The following is an 18,192-nucleotide window of genomic DNA, read 5'->3' on the forward strand; positions in this document are numbered from 1 at the left end:
GGTGAGCTGAAATCAAGCTGTCAGCAAGGCCATGCTCCCTTTGCACACTCTAGGGGAGAATCCATTTTTTCACCTCTTGAGCTTCTGATGGCTGGCATTCCTTGGTCTATGGTGGCGGCGCTCCAAACTGTCCGTCTCTGTATTCACATTGCCTTCTCTGAGTGTGTCCAAAAACTCCCTCTGTCTGTTTTATAGTTACATATGCCCACATGATCTAGGATAAACCCTTCGAAGCCCTTAATTTAGTCACATCTTTTGCCACATAACCTGTAATATTCGCAGGTTCTGGGGATTAGGACTTGGACATCTATTTGAGGCCACCATTCAACCCAGTATAACATGATACTTCTGCAGCTCCACATACCTACCAAAGGATAGTAAAAAAGCAAAGCAAAATAAAGTTTACCCTTGTATTAAGCCATTGTGAGTTGATAAAATTTATCTTTTCAATTCTGGTTGTCTATCTGAAAGAAAAAAAAAATCCTTAGATTTCATGAAAAAGCATCTAGAATGATCATGGGTATAAGAGAATTGTATTGCGGGTAGACCAAAAACATGTGGTCTTAGTCTGGAAAGATGAAACAAGCTGACTAAAGTCATTATGACAGATATACAAGGAATGAGCATTGATTTTGTTCACCAAATACTGAAATTCTAGAAAATGAGAACCTCCCTACCTCACCCACCCGCACACACATCTGATTCTGAAAAAATACTTATGATTGGAGGAAGTACTATAAGTTTACGGTAAGTGAATTTTAGCTGTCAACTGTGCCTAGAAGTTAGCCGAATTCAAAAGTTCAAAACAGGTTTAATATATATAATAAAACTGACAGGCTGATATGGTCAAACTAGGGATTCTCTAAGATAAATATTCCAAGGTAGCCATCCTGAAACCATCTCTAATTTTCCTTAGACTAATCTGATTTGACTGAAGTCAGATTTTATTATCTTATCACTTGAGTTCTTGACTCCATGCCTGTGCAGTTCAATAAGCTAACTACTAACCACATGTCAACTTAAATGCAAATTAATTAGAATTAAATAAAATTCAAGATTCAGCTCCTTAGTCATGCTAACCACATTTCTAGTCCTCAAAAGCTATTTGGCATAGTAGCCACCATATTGGACAGAAGACATCTACATCACTGCAGAAATTTCTGTTAGTGTTGTTACAGAGCCATATATGTATTGATCATTTCCACTTGGATGTCTTTTAACACACTTCAAACTCAGTATGTTCACACCAAATTCATCTTTCCTCTTCTTCCTCGCCTCAAGAATGAAGCCACATGTGTGATTTGGTTCTTCTCTTGTGTTCTCTATCTTAATAAATGGCCACCAGTTACCCATCTTACTGACCAAGAAACCTGAAATGCTTATTTTTTTCCTTCTACCTAATCTCCCACATTCATCAGGCAAAAATGATTTTTAAAAATTCAATTGGTATATTCAATTGGTATACTTCTTTCCATCTAACCTACTGCCACATTTGTTCAGACCACCCTAATTTCTCTTCTGGATTACTGCTCTGGTTCCCTAAATGCTCTCTCTGCTTCCAGTCTTTTTTTAAAAAAGACTTTATTTATTTGTTCATGAGAGACATGGAGAGAGAGGCAGAGACATAGAGGGAGAAGAAGGCTCCTCGCAGGGAGCCTATGTAGGACTTGATCCCCAGACCGGGGATCACGACCTGAGCCGAAGGCGGAAGCTCAACCACTGAGCCACCCAGGTGCCCCCGCTTCCAGTCTTAATTCTAAAACTTACCCCATTTCATCCTGCTGCCAGAGTATTCTTTCTAAAACTCAAATCTGACTATATTGAATACCTTTGGGGGTGATTTCCAAACTTTTTCACATGGTTTACAAAAACCATCTTTGGCCATTTTCCACTCCATATTTTCTACTCCAGCCCTAATAAGAGCTAACAGTTATTGAGCACTTACTAAGTGCCAGCACTACTCTTAGCACTTTGCATCATCTCATGTAATCCTCATAACCAAGGCCACTGGGTTGTATATACAGTGTATATATAGTGTTGTATATACAAGTCCTGCTATTAACCATGTGGTCTCATGTAAATGGCACACTCCCAACTCCCCGCTCCACAATTTACAAATCACAACTTACAGATGAGAAAGCAACCTATCTCAGGTGGTAACTCCAAACCATTTTAACTCCTGAGACCACATATGTAACTAAAGGCCATACTTTTTTTTTTAAGATTTTATTTATTTATTCACGAGAGACAGAGAGAGCGAGAGAGCGCGCAAGAGAGGCAGAGACACAAGCAGAGGGAGAAGCAGGGTCCATGCAGGGAACCTGACGTGGGATTCGATCCCCGGTCTCCAGGATCACACCCCTGGGCTGCAGGCGGCGCTAAACCGCTGCGCCACCAAGTCTGCTCAAGGCCATACTTTTAAATAACAGTTTAGCTTTAGTGAGGACAAGTGCAAAGTGTTACGTTTGTGGATAAATAATGCAAATCATATGAAGAAGATTGTGCTTTCAAAGCTGAGTTATAAAAAAAACCAAAGAGGCTTCATTTCTAGGAAGAAATATTCCCTCTTTCTTCATCAGATTAGAAGGTGGAAGAAATTCTTACAACTGTCCACCTTTTTCTAAAGTGAAGCAGCAAATCTTTGTGTTACCTGTTGGCCATTCCAAGAAATTTAATAGTTTAGGCATAAATGACATCCTAATGGTTTGATTATTATGAATTTGGGGTCTGAACTTGTGAAAGGCAAAAAATACACTAAATATCACGTAATAAAACCCAATCTTACATTTTTATAATTTAAAATTTTTTGTGGAAGTAATAAAGTACTTAATCCATAAAACCAATGTTAGAACATTCAGAGAGTTTAAAATCACAAGGAAAACTAACCTTAGTCATGTACAAGTATTTTACATCATGGTAAAATAGAGTGAAGACAAAGGTGTTTGTAAACCAATTTTATTAACTTTAATTTGTACAAAAACTCATTTATTCAGCAGGAGCATTATACAAACTTTGCTCTACTACACATTATAAAATCTGTATTTAAAAATATCTATATTTATTTTTAAATCAAACTGTTGGAGTCTTTAAGTTATGCTTAAAAACTCTGAAGGATATTGCCTCAGTAGTAGGGCAAAATTAGATTAGTCTGCTCTAGATTTGCCTAATAAGTCTGAAAAGCTAACTTCAAAAAAATCAAATCATTTCCATTGACTATAACTACTTCCCAGAACAAAGCACAAGAATTTTTTTTTAATAAAATTTTTTTAGCGCCCTACAAAGTAAAACTCAGAATTTCTGGTATCCAATTCAAAATTATCTGACATGCATGGGGATCCCTGGGTGGCTCAGTGGTTTAGTGCCTGCCTTCAGCCCAGGGTGTGATCCTGGAGTCCCGGGATTGAGTCCCACATCAGGCTCCCTGCATGGAGCCTGCTTCTCTCTCTGCCCGTGTCTCTGCCTCTCTCTCTCTCTCTGTCTCTCATGAATAAATGAATAAAATCTTTTTAAAAAGTTATCTGACATGCAAAGAAGCAGGAAAATACAACTAAATCAGGAGAAAAATCCAATGGAAGAGTTCTAAATGGCACAGATGAAAGAATCAGTAGATTAAAAAAATGTAAAATCTGTTATAACTATATTTTATATGTTCAAGAACTTATGGGAAAACAAGCATAATAAATGCAGATGCTGAAAATATTAAAAAAGGGCAGCCCCAATGGCTCAACGGTTTAGTGCCACCATCAGCCCAGGACGTGATCCTGGAGACCCAGGATCGAGTCCCACGTTGGGTTCCCTGCATGGAGCCTGCTTCTCTCTCTCTGCTTATATCTCTGCCTCTCTCTGTGTGTGTCTCTCATGAATAAATAAATAAAATCTTAAAAGAAAAAAAAAGAAAAAATTAAAAAGGAGCACCTGGGTCATTCAGTGGTTGAGCATCTGTCTTTGGCTCAGGTCATGATCTGGGGTCCTGGGATCCAGTCCCGCATCAGGCTCCCTACAGGGAGCCTGCTTCCCCCTCTGCCTATATCCCTGCCTCATTCTCTGTGTCTTTCATGAATAAATAAATAAAATCTTTAGAAAAAGAAAATATTAAAAAGACTCAAACAGAACTTTAAAGATGTGAAAAATACAATATCTGAAATGAAATTAAGAGCAGATTAGATACTGTAGAAAAGACTAGTGAAATTGGAAACATGGCAATAGAAGCAATCCAAAATAATACATGGGGGAAGAAAAGATTAAAAAAAAAAAAGAATCGATCAACTACGATATAATTTCTAATGTATATGTAACTGGAGTATAGGAAAGATGGGAAAAGAGAGACAGACTTAAATAATGACCAAAACGTTTCCAATTATTATCAAAGTAATTCACAGACCTAAGAAAATCAACAAGACACAAGCCCCCCCCAAAAAAGAAAGAAAATTCACCAAAATATATCATTAAAAAATTGCTAAGTATCAGTGATAAAGAGAAAAATATTTTTAAACAACTAGCAAAAAAGAAAAAGACAGTGATAAAAATAAGAATGACAGCAGATATTCATTGGAAGATGTGACAGCTAAAGAACCAAAGGAACAATATCTTTATTGAACTATCAACCTAGAATTCTATACTTAGCAAAATCATCTTTCACAAGTGAAGGTGAAATACTTTTCTCGGACATACAAAAATGAGAGACTTTATCATAAGCAGACATCCACTACCAGAAATATTAAAGCTTTTGTTGAAGCAGATGAAAATATCAGATCAAACTCTGGATATATAAATAAAGAGTATCAGAAATAGAAAAAAATGAAAAATATGGGGGTGCCTGGGTGCCTCAATTAGTTAAGTGCCTGCCTCTGGCTCAGGTCATGATCCCAGGATCCTGCGATTGAACCCCATGTGGGGCTTCCTACTCAGCAGAGTCTGCTTAACCCTCTCCCTCTTCCCTTTCCCCCACTCATGCTCTCTCAGTATCTCTCTCAAATAAAATCTTTAAAAAATAAAAAAAAAGATTTTCATCCTTTAAAAAGAGAAAAATATTTTTTAAAATGAAAAAAAAATTAAAAAATAAAAAGAGAAAAATATGTTTGTACATATAAAAATCCCTTTTCCTTATTTATAAGTCTTTTTAGGAGATAATTAACTTTTTGAAGCAAAAATAACAGTATATTATGGCATTATAACAGAAAGAAAGCATATGACAATAGCACAAAGGTAATGAGAAGGACAGGAGTAAAGAGTCTTATGCTATACTTGAAGTGGTATAATATCACCAGATGTCCTAAAGCAACCACTGAAATAACAAAACAGAGTTATGGCTAATAAGCCAGGAAAGAATATGAAGTAAAATCATAAAGAATATTCTATTGACTCAAAAGAAAGCAGAAAAAGAATGATAGAGTAAATAGAAAACACATATGAACACAGTAGATTTAAGCCCAACCCCATAAATATTAATTGCTAATGGTCCAAAAACCCAATGGAAAGGCAAAGATTTTTCAGCTGTATGAGAAAGAAGAATCTGGAACACTTGGGTGATACAGATGTTTGAGCAATCAAATCTTGGTTTCAGCTCAGGTTGTGATGTCAGGGTTGTGAGATCAAGCCCCACACTGGGCTCCTGCTCAGCACAGTCTGCTTCAGTTTCTCTCTCTCTCTTTCTCTGCCCCTCCCCGCTGCACACACTCTCTTTCTCTTAAATAAAATAAATGAATGAATCTTTTTTTAAAATTTTTTTAAAAGAAAAAGAAAAATCCACTTACATATCACCTACAAGAAACTATAAATCTAAAAACACAAACAGGTTAAATAAACCATGTTAACACTAATAAAAAAAATCTAGAGTAGCTATATTAATATTAGACAAAGTAAATTTCAGAATAAAGAATATTGCCAGTAAGAGAGGGAAGCAAACCATAATAGACTCAACTATTTGAGAACAAACTGAGGGTTGATGGATGGGAGGTGGGTGAGGGATGGGCTAAATGGGTGATAAGAAAAAAAATGGGTGATAGGTATTAAGGAGGACCCTTGGGATAAGCTCTGGGTGTTGTATGTAAGTGATGAATCACTAAATTCTCCTGTCAACCAACTTGACCTAATTGACATTTATAGATGACTTTAACTAACAACCGCAAGTACACATTTGCTTCAAATCACATGAAACATTTAGCAAGATAAACCATGCTGTGGGCTATAAAACAAGTGACAATAAATTCAGAGTTAAAACACAAAGTGTTTTCATTAACCACCATGTAATTAAACTAGGATTATTAACAGAAATCTAGAATCTTAAATATTTGGAAACTAAATGACAAACTACTAAATATATGTGTCAAAGCAGAAGTCAAAAGAAGAATTAAGACATTTTGAACTAAGGGAAAAATGGAAGTACATATATCAAAAGTTGTGAGATATAGTTAAAGCAGTGCTTAGAAGGAAGTTTATAGCAAAAAAAAAAAAAGAAAAAGAAAAGAAAAAAGAAATAAATCAGTGATCTAAAATTCTACCTCCATAGCAAATTAGAATAAGAAGAACAAATTAAACCTAAAGGCTGACAGAAGAAAGGAAATCAAAGAAATTTTTAAAAAGTAAAACAATACAGAAAATCAATGATACCAAAAAATTGGTTCTCTGAGTAATTCAATAAGATTGATAAATCTTTAGCCAAACTAATTAAAATAAAGAGAAAAGAGTATGGAGGATGAGGAGTATGGGAGGAAACATCACTACAATTCTACTGCAATTAAAATGATAAAGAAATATTAAAAATTATATGTCAATAAATTTGATTTATGTGAAGAGGAAAAATTCTTTAAAAGACACAAATTATAATAAATAGATTTTTTAAAAAAAGAAACTACAGATCAATAAAAAAAACATAAACAATACAAAAATCTTTTAAAAAATTTTAGCAAATCAGTTGCAATAAATGTTTCTGAAGGATACTACATTATGACCTAGTAAAAACCACCCCAAAGTGACTGTGTGGCGTATGTAGGCGACTGATACCTGAGACACTTACCTAGTTTCCCATAGTCCAGGTGTGGCCTTCCATGCTTCTAAGAGAGTGTGGATAGACCTTAGATGGAGCCAGAGCCGTAGAGACTCTGTATTAGAAGATAGTAACACAGTGATGCATCCACAGCCAACAATCCAATGGGGCAATTTATATCCTACCATGTGTCAATTTATGATCAGATGACACTTGAAACCCAGGCAGCCCTGGTTCAAATCTTGGCTGTACAGCTAAATAGCTGTGTGACTTTGTGTGAGTTACTGAACCTACCTAAATTTAGTGTCTTTATCTCTAAAATAAGGGTAATAAAAATAAGGATTATTACCCTTATTTACAACTACAAGTACAAGTGAAGTACTCAGTCCTGCTAATATTAAATGAGGGAGAGAGAGAGAAAGTCTATAGTGCCTTTCCCTAAAAAGAACTGAATTTCATGATGTCAAGACAATGCAGTCAGATGGGGACTGGAAAAACAACTTATAACTTAATACTTTTCTGGATTTTTGTTTGTTTGCCAAAATAAATTGACATATAGATGTACTCTTTATCTTTTGCTATTCCCATGATTGTGCAAAACTAAGTGGGTCTCTCAACTCCCTGTGCCCCAAATTGCAAAAGGAAAAGGGACACAAGTCTAGCCAGTCATGTGTTAGAACCAGTCTCACATTGACTCATGAGAATCAGTTGTTAAATTTTTAGGAATTTTATGAACCACTAGTTAAACATTATTAAAAAATAAATTACATAAGCTTATAGTTAAATAAATCATATAACAAAGATAATAATACAAGAAAATTACAGAACAATACCCCTGATGAATATTAAAGCAAAATCTTAAAGTTCAACAGAATTCAATAGTACTTTGAAGGATTATCTACCATGACCAAGTGGGATTTATTCTTGAAATTCAGTGATGGTTCAACGTACAAAAATCAATCAATATAACATACTACATTCACAGAATGATGGAAAAAAAGTACACCATCATCTCAATTGATGCAGGAAAGGCTTTTGACAAAATTCAACACTTTGTCATGATAAAAAACACTCAATGAACTAGGAATAGAAGTATCTCAACATAATAAAGATCTATCTATAATGACAACACCACTAACATCATACTTAATGTGAAAGACTGGAAGCTTTTTCCTCTAATATCAGAAACAACACAAGGTTGCCTGCTTTCACTGTTTCTATTCAGAATAATACTGGAAGTCCTAGTCAGAGCAATTGGGGGGAAAAAAAAGAAATAATAGGCATGCAAAGTGGAAAGAAAATAATAAAATTATCTCTGCTCACAGATGGCAAGACCTTTTATGTAGAGAACTCTAAAGATTCCTCAAAAAACTTGTTGGAACAAATAAACCAATTTAGGAAAGTTGTAGGACACAAAACCAACACAAAAGTAGAAGTAGTGTTTTTTTATACACCAACAATGAGCAATCTGAAAAGCAAATTTTATTTTTATTTACTTATTTTAAAGATTTTATTTATTTATTCATCAGAGACACAGAGAGGGAGAGAGAGAGGCAGAGACAGGCAGAGGGAGAAGCAGGCTCCATGCAGGGAGCCTGATGTGGGACTCGATCCTGGGTCTCCAGGATGACACCCTGGGCTGAAGGTGGCGCTAAACCACTGAGCTACCCAGGCTGCCCAGGAAAGCAAATTTTAAAAATAATTCTATTTATAATAGTGTTATAAAGAATGAAATAGGAATAAATCTAACCCAGAAGGTGAAAGGGACGTATATACACTGAAAATTACAAAACACTGCTGGGAGACAATAAGAAATCACCAACAAATGGAAGAATAACCTGTGTTCACAGACTGGAAGACCTAATATTGTTAATATTATTATTGTTCAATCCAAAGTGAGCTATAGAATCAGTACAACCCTTCTCAAATTCCAAATGACAATTTTTGCAGAAAAGAAAAATCCATCCTAAAATTCCTATGGAATCTCAAGAGACCCTGAAGAGCCAAAACACTTGAAAAAGAACAAAGTTGGAGCTCTCACACTTCATGATTTCTAAAGTTATCACAGGGATGCCCGGGTGGCTCAGTGGTTAAGTGTCTGCCTCTGGCTCAGGTCGTGATCTCGGGGTCCCACATTGGGTTCCCCACAAGGAACCTGCTTCTCCTTCTGCCTATGTCTCTACCTCTCCCTCTCTTTGTCTCTCATGAATGAATAAATAAAATCTTTTAAAAAAATGTTATCACAAAGCTAGAGTAGTCAATGTAATACTGGCATAAGGACATAGAAATGAATGGAATAGAAGAGATATAAACCCTCACTTATATGGCCAAACGATCTTTGACAAGAGTGCCAAGACCATTCAATGGGGAAAGCACACTCTTTTCAACAAGGGGTGTTGGGACCTTATATCATGCACACAGATTGACTCAAAATGGATCAAAGACCTATATGTAAGACCTAGAAGTATAAAACTCTTCAAAGAAAACGTAAGGAGAAACCTTGATGACACTGGATTTAGTAATGATTTCTTGAATATGACACCAAAAGCATAGGGAACAAAAGTAAAAATAGATATATTGGACTACATCAAGATTAAAATCTTCTATGCATCAACGGATACCATCAACAGAGTGAGAGGGCAAGCTATAGAATGGGAAAAAATACTTGCAAATCGTATATCCGATAAGGGATTGATATCAAGAGTATATGCAGTACTCCTATATAACAAACAACAAAAAACAACCCAATCAAAAAAACAGGCAAATGACTTGAATAGAAGTTTCTCCAAAGAAATTAAACAAATAGCCACAAGCATATGAAAAGATGCTCAACATCACTAATCATTAGAAAAATATAAATCAAAATCACAAGGAGATAACCACCTCATACCCATTAGGGTAGTGACTATTTAAAAAAAAAAAGCAGAAAATAACAAATGTTGGTGAAGAAGTGGAGAACTTGGAGCCACTGTGCACTGTTGGCAGAAATATAAAATGGTGCAGCTGCTGTGGAAAACACGCAGCCCCTCAAAACATTGAAAATAGAATAATCATAATCCAGCAATCCCACTTTTTAAAAAATTCCAAAGCAGTTAACATACAGTGTCATATGAGTTTCAGGTGTACAAAATACTGATTCAAACACTTCCATATATTACTCAGTGCTCATCTAGGTAAGTGTACTCTTGATCCCCTTCACCTATTTTCCCCCACCTGCTTCCCCTCTGGTAACCATCAGTTTGTTCTCTACACTTATATCTGTTTGTCTCTCTTTTCCCTTTGTTCACTTGTTTTGTTTCTTAAATTCCACATATGAGTGAAATCATATGGTATTTGTCTTTCTCTAACTTATTTCACTTAGCATTAGTCTCTAGATCCATCCATGTTGCAAATGGCGATTTAATTCTTTTTTGTGGCTAAATAATATTCTTATATATATACATATATACATATATTTTATATATATATTATATATATACCATATCTTCTGGTATAAAATATAAAATATATTACATATATATTATATATATTATATATGTATACCATATCTTCTCCATCTATTCATCTATTGATGGACACTTGGGTTGCTTCCGTAATTGGGCTATTGCAAATTATGCTGCAATAAACATAGGGGTGCATATATCCCTTTTAATTACTGTTTTCATATTTTTCGGGTAAATATCCAGAAGTGCAAATACTGGATTATAGCTTAGTTCTAGTTTTAAGTTTTTGAGGAACCTCCGCACTGTCTTCCACAGTGGCTACACCAGTTTGCATTCCTGCCATCAGTGCAACAGTTTCCCTTTCTCCATATCCTCGCCAACACTTCTAATTTCTTGAGTTTTTGCTTTTAGCCATTCTGACAGGTGGGAGATGATATCTCATTGTAGTTTTTATTTTCATTTCCCTGATGCTCAGTGATGTTGAGTGTTTTTTAATGTGTCTATTGGCCATTTGTAGGTCTTTGGACAAATGTCTGCTCATGTCTTCTGCCCATTTTTAATTAGATTGTTTTATGGGTGTTTAGTTTACATTTAGTTACAGTTCTTTATATATTTTGGATACTAACCCTTTATCAGATACATCATTTGCAAATATCTTCTCCCATTCTATAGGTGGCTTTTTAATTTTGTTGATTATTTCCCTCACTGTACACAAATTTTTTATTTTGATGAATCCCAGTAGTTGATTTTTGCTTTTCTTTCCCTTGCCTCAGAAGACATATCTAAAAAACATGTTGCTAAGGTCTATGTCAGAGAAATTACTGCCTGTGCTCTCTCCCAGGATTTTTATGATTACAGGTCTCACATTTAGGTCTTTCATCCATTTAGAACTTATTTTTGTGTATGGTGTAAAAAAGTGGTCCAATTTCATTATTTTGCATGTAGCTGTCCAGTTTTCCCAACACCATTTGTTGAAGAGACTCTCTTTTCCATTGCACTTTCTTTCCTCCTTTGTTGAAGATTAACTGACCATATAATTGTGGGTTTATTTCTGGGGTTTCTATTCTGTTTTATTGATCTATCTGTCTGTTTTGTGCAAGTACCATACAGTTTTGATTATGTAAGTTTTATAATATAACTTGTTTTGTTGTTGTTGTTTTCCAAGATGCTTTGGCTATTCAAGGTCTTTTGTGCTTTCAAACAAATTTTAGGATTGTTTGTTCTGTGAAAAATGCTGTTAGTATTTTAATCAGAATTATTAAATCTATAAATTGCTTTGGGTAGTATAGACATTTTAACAATATTTGTTTTTCCAATCTATGAGCATGGAATGTCTTTCCATTTCTGTGTCATTGTCAATTTCTTTCATCAATGTTTTATAGTTTTCAGAGTATAGGTCTTTCACCTCCTTGATTAAGTTTATTCCTAGGTATCTTATGTTTTTGGTGCAATTGTAAATGGGATTATTTTAAAATTTCTCTTTCTGCTGCTTCATTGTCAGTGTATAGAAATGCAACGGATTTCTTTTTTCTTTTTCTTCTTTTTTTTTTTGCAATGGATTTCTGTACATTGATTTTGTATCCTGCGACTTTACTAAGTTTATTTATCAGTTCTGGTAGTCTTTTGGTGGAGTCTTTACGGTTTTCTCTATATAGAGAAACAGTCATACGCAAATAGTTTTATTCTTATCAATTTGGATGCCTTTTAATTTTCCATGTTTTCTGATTGCTGTGGCTAGAACTTCCCAGTACTATGTTGAATAAAAATGGTGAGAGGAAGCATCCTTGTCTTGCTCCTGACTTTAGGGGAAAAGCTCTCAATTTTTCCCCATCGAGAATGGTATTAGCTGTTGGTTTTTCATATAAGGCCATTAATATGTTGCGGTATATTCCTTTTAGACATATCCTGTTGAGGTTTTCTTTTTGTCATGAATAGATGTTGTACTTTATCAAATGCTTTTCCTGCATTTATTGAAATGATCATATAGTTTTTATCCTTTCTCTTACTGATATGATGTATCACACTGATTGATTTGTGAATGTTGAAATCATCCTTACGTCCCAGGAATAAATCCCACTTGATCGTGGTGAATTATGTCTTTAAAGTATTGTTGGATTCAGCTTGCTGGTTTTTTGGGGATTTTGGTCATCAGGGATATTGGCCTTAGCTCCCTTTTATAGTGGTGTTTTTTTTTTTTAATCTATTTTCAGTATATGGATAATGTTGACCTCATAGAATGAATTAAGAAAATTTTCTTCCTCTTCTATCTTGGAATAATTTGAGAAGAATATGTGTTAGCTCTTCTTTAATTATTTGGTAGAACTTGCCTGTGATGCTGTCTCATCCTGGGCTTTTGTTTCTTGGGATTTTTCTGATTACTGGTTCAATTTTTTTTTTTTTTTTTTTTTGCTGGTTATCAGTCTGTTCAAATTTTCTTTCTTCCTGCTTCAGTTTTAGTAGGTTATATGTTCTTAGGAATTTACCCTTCTCTTCTAGGTTGTCCAGTTTGTTGGCATATGCTTTCTTTTTTATAATATTTTCTTACAATCATTTGTATTTCTGTGGTATCAGTTGTTCGTTTAATAAACAAACAAAACAGAAAATAAAAAATGTTGGTAAGGAAGTAGAGAAATTGGAACCCTTGTGCACTGTTGGCAGAAATGTAAAAGTGATGTAGCTGCTATGGAAAACAGTATGGCAGTTCCTTAAAAAAAAAAAATGGAATTACCATAAAATCCAGCAGTCGCACTTCTGGTTATATACATATGTGTAAAGCAGTATCTCAAAGAGTTATTTATAAGCCATATTCATAGCAGCATTAACGATAGCCAATGGGTAGAAGCAACCCAAGTGTTCATCAACAGATGAACAGATAAAGAAAATGTGTTATGTACATACTTTGGTGTAATTCAGTCTTTAAAAAGAAGGAGATTCTGCCACATGCTGCAGCATGGATGAATCTGGAAGACAGTAAGCTACGTGAAATAAACCAGCCACAGAAAGACAGATACCATGTGATCCCACTGACATAGGTCTCTGAAGTAGTCAAATTCATAGAAACAGAAAGTAGAATGGTGGTTGTCAGGGGCTGAGGGAGGTAGAAATGAGGAGTTGTTTTGAGTATAGAAATTGAGTTTTACAAGGTGAAAAAGTTCTGTGATGGATTGCACAACAGTGTGAATATGCTTAATGCTACGGAACCACACATTTTAAAATAGTTAAGATGGTGAATTTTATGTCATGTGTGTTTTACCACCATTAAAAGATGTCAAGAACAAGGATGATAAACACTCAAATCCCATGGCTTCCTAGTCACTTTACTATTTTTACTCTAATTATTGTGCTCTTGGAGTCACATCTATTATATTTATGTGATCAACATGGTCTATACAGGTGGGCTTCTGCACATCTCTTCCCAGCTTGGCATGTAGTAAGATCACACTGATAGCTTGACGTTAGCCATGATGAAAGTATTTATCCCCACAGAAATAGGTAAATGTTAAACAGTTAGTTGTTTGGAGTGCTGGTGTTAAACATTTACCAGCACACCACTAGATCTAGCATAGATGTAGGTTTGGGCCTTCTCTGCCACTGAAAAAGACCCTAATCACTGGCACTGGGGTGCCCTTCTTTTGTAAGCCCCCTTGAAGGCGCTAGGGGTTGACGAGGGTGGATGTTGAGATCACATGTAGAGAGTGATTTTTGTTCCCTGGCCTTAGGGAGAAAGAATGTAAATAAAATCATTAGGACTTGATGGGGAAAGTGTGTCAAACCCGCAATTCTGTCTTTGAACCTCTATACAACTCCTGCATTACTGACAACTATCTTTCCACCCAGCACTGCTCAATCCCTCAGGCAGAAGTCCCTGGGCCCAGTTCAACCTTGCACACCCCACATCTCCATGGAAATAATCTCTTTAACTATTATCAATAGAGCAATGTCCCCAAATCAGAGGCTCTGGCATCAAGCCTACTGTGTTCAGAGGTGAAAAGATCCAGATCTCTGAGGCCATCGGTAGTAAAAGTCTGGCTCATAAAATGGCCTGTGAGTCTTCCTTCAAACACTTGCTAATTGCTTGCCAATTTGGGAATTTGGAGTAGCATATTGAGCGCTAGGAGGAAGTCACTGGTGCCCCCTTGTGGCAGACTTGAAGGAGACATGAGCCCAGAACAGCCCAGAAAACCGGGAAAACCAAAGGGCATGTCAGGTGACAAGACAAAGTGCAAAACAGGATGCGGCCATTGAGCTTCCTCTTTTGTTATGAAAGGAAGTAGGGATAAGAAAGCAAGTCTCTACTCTCTCCAAAAACGGTATTATATCATGTAATGCTTTAAAAAATAAAGAAATAGCTTGTCCTTATAGAAGGAGAGATCATACAGCAAGTGTTAACTGAAGCAGTGCCAGCCACTCTTGAGCATGGTTTCTTAAAATCTGGTACCCCAACTGCCTGCCTCGGAGTCACCCAGCATGGTGCATCAAAAGACATACTCCCAAACAGTAGCCAAACCTTACAGATTTTGTTTCCCTGGGAGTCAACATGTAAAAGTCCCCTGGGTGGTTCTTATGAACATTAATATTTGAAAATCAGTTGAATTCAAAGATGAGTAAGGAATTCAGGTGGGTTTTCATTGTCGTTATAGCCATCTGTCACCGAAAGTCTCTCATGTAATCTGTCCCATATCGAAGGTGATTGAAGAGACAAGACAGTGAACTATGACATGTGACCCTAAATGGATCCTGGTCCGGAAAGAAGGCACTAGTGAGCCAACTAAGGAAATTTGGAAAATGTCTGAAGATTGGTTAATAGTGTTGTTTCAATGTCAATTTTCTGTTTTAATAATTGTACTAGGATTATTTATATAAGATATTAACATTTGGGAATGTTAGATACAGAGTCTCTGGTAATTCTTTGTACTGCTTTCATTTTAGTTTTTTGCAAGGACAACATTATTTCAAAATTTTAAGTTACAAATTTAAAAGGAAACTTGGGTCTTCCAGTTGATAAGCCTGTATATCCTTGCTGCCCCAAGTGTGGCCCATGGACCAGCAGCATCTGCAGCACATGGGACATTGTCAGCCATGTAGGTTCTTGGCAACCCCCAAGGAGCACTGAACCAGCACCTGCAGTTCAATAAGATTCCCAGGTAATTCATATGCTCATTCAAGTCTGAGAAACACCAACATTTATACATATTACCCCATCAAATCTTCCAACTACTCTACAATTCAGATGGTACTATCCCCATTTTACTGATACAGAGGCTGAAACTCACAGAATTGTCACTGGCCCTATGTCCCTTGAGCAAATAAATTCTATTTGCCAGATTTGAAACCATGTCTATCTAACACCAAAGCCCATTTCCTTAAGGTGCTACCTGCCATCTGGTTGCAGATATTAAACTCACTATTTAGTGCAAGACTAGGACTCAGCTCTTTCACATCCTATCTTCTGGCTTCCATTGTGAAGGCAGATTTAACTGAGAGAGCTCTGCACTGTGAAACCCGGGTCACAGCTCTGGTCACTCTTTGCTAGTTTGTGGTTTGGAACTTTAGGAGCTCCCTGGATGAAATCCGAAACTGGCCCCCATAGACGGAGGGCAAGGAGAGACTGAAAAGGCAGACCACTCCTGATCAGTAGGTGGCAGTTTTCATGAGTAAGGGAACTTACCAGTGGGGTTTGCTTGGGTAGCTGCAAAATGAGTACATTTTTGCACCCACCTGTCAGAATCTGAAAAGTCTATATAGAGGCCTTAACTCGTTTCAATCATGCATTTGGTCCAGATGGTCTAAACATGTTACCATCAAGGCTGTGTCCTTGAAGCAGATGCTAGGATGCGAATAGCAGGCTGAACATATGTTCCAAGGACGAGGGAGGGGGCAAGGAGCCTCTGGTAGCCCGCCTCCAGCTCTCGGGTCCATGGGAGGTCATGGCCTCTCAGTGACCTCCTCTAACACACTTCCACAGTGCTCTGCAGCTCACTGAGGTTGCCCAACCCCTCGTGAAGTTAGGATGCTCACATGTAGAGTGAATGGGTGAGACAGACCCTCTGTATGGTCCCTTCCAGCTCCAGTATCCAATTAACTTTCTGTCACCTTTATCCAGGTCCCACGGCTAGGTGGAGTGGTGGGGTATATGCCTTCATCTAACCCTGCCAAGGTTCCCACAAAGTAAGTGACCTCTCTTGCTCCCCCTTATCCACATGACCACCACCATATCCAAATGCTGCAAGCCCCTCTCTTTCTAGGCTCCCGGCCCTCATCTCAGGTCAATGGGATTACGCTCTCAAAGAGAAGATTGGCTTGTTAAGACTCGAGTTGACAAATCCACTTTGTAGTGTTAGCTGAAACAGCCCACAGAGGAGACTTCTAGGACATATGCACGTACCCCACCTGAGCACAAAGTGACCCTCACATGGTGACACAGACGTGATTGCAGACTGGTGAGAGAGAGACACTGCCCAGTACCCATTAGGGCTCATCACACATGTCTCTCTACTCAGAGCCACCCCTTTGGGGAAAAGCTGACAAGTTATTAACTCTACTGCATAGATGGGGAAGGAAGAAAGTGGTGAGGGCCCCACTGAGGCCTGACAACACATAAGGCAGCTACCCAGAGACAGGTGCAGTGAAGGTCTGAGCCTCATGTCAGGTAGCAGTCTACCCCTCAGAAAGCTAATCTGCAAGGGTTGTCTTCCTCTGATTCCCCTTCTTATTTTAACCCCATCGTGTGCACATGTGTGTGTGTGCATGTGTGAGACAGAGAGGCTGAGATTGAGAAAATGGAATACGACAAAGAAACATCCTTAAAAATTCATTCAAATTGAGTGTGTGGTGTCAAAGCCACCTCGAAACCCTCCAGCACGGACAGTCTTGCTTCTCTCCCCCGCCCCCATCATATGCCCCCTGAGAGGCCTCACACTCTTAGAGGTGGTTCCCAAAGGAGGGAGTTTTGAGGGGTGGGGGAGACTGAATCATCAGAATAGCTTCTTAAACCACTCTCTCTCTCTCTTTTTTTAAAGAACTGCAGCAATGGTTCTCAAGCTGGTTTGCCTGAGACTCATATGGGGTAATTTTCACAGGTCTTGGGTGGGACCCAGGAATACACATTTTTAATAAGTATTCCCAGGCAATTTTGCTGAGGAAGGTCTAAAAACCACCCTCGGAGATGCCGGGCTTGATAACAATGCTTCTCAAACTTTAATGAACACTCCTAGAAATGTTGCTAAAGTGCAGGTTCTTTTTTTTTTTTTAAGATTTTATTTATTTATTCATGAGACACAGAGAGAAAGAGGCACAGGCAGAGGAAGAAGCAGGCTCCCTGTGGGGCACCTGATGCCAGACTCCATCCCAGGGTCATGACCTGAGCCAAAGGCAGACACTCAACCACTGAGCCACCCAGGCGTCCCTAAAGTGCAGGTTCTGATTCGGTAGCATTGGGCAGGGTTGAAGATCCTGCACTTCTAACAATAACTCAGAGAATATGCTAACATTGCTGGTCTGAGAACCAGCTCAGAGTAGCAGGACTCCCTAGTTTGAAGGTTTTTTAATCGATTGCACACTCTGATTTGGATGTTCTTCAGTAATATGTGCTTTGCTCTGTTATAAGATTCCTGAGTTATCAGAGTTACAACTTGATCCAGGAAAGATAGGATAGTAATTTTGTGTATTCTCCTCCCTGCTAAAAAATATTGTGTGATGCTTGAGCTCAGATAAAATTGTGTTAGACAACCTAACATAACTCAATCTTGCCAGTCAGCTAAGAAT

The sequence above is a fragment of the Canis aureus genome, chromosome 5, assembly GCF_053574225.1.
Source record: "Canis aureus isolate CA01 chromosome 5, VMU_Caureus_v.1.0, whole genome shotgun sequence".
Lineage (NCBI taxonomy): Eukaryota > Metazoa > Chordata > Mammalia > Carnivora > Canidae > Canis > Canis aureus.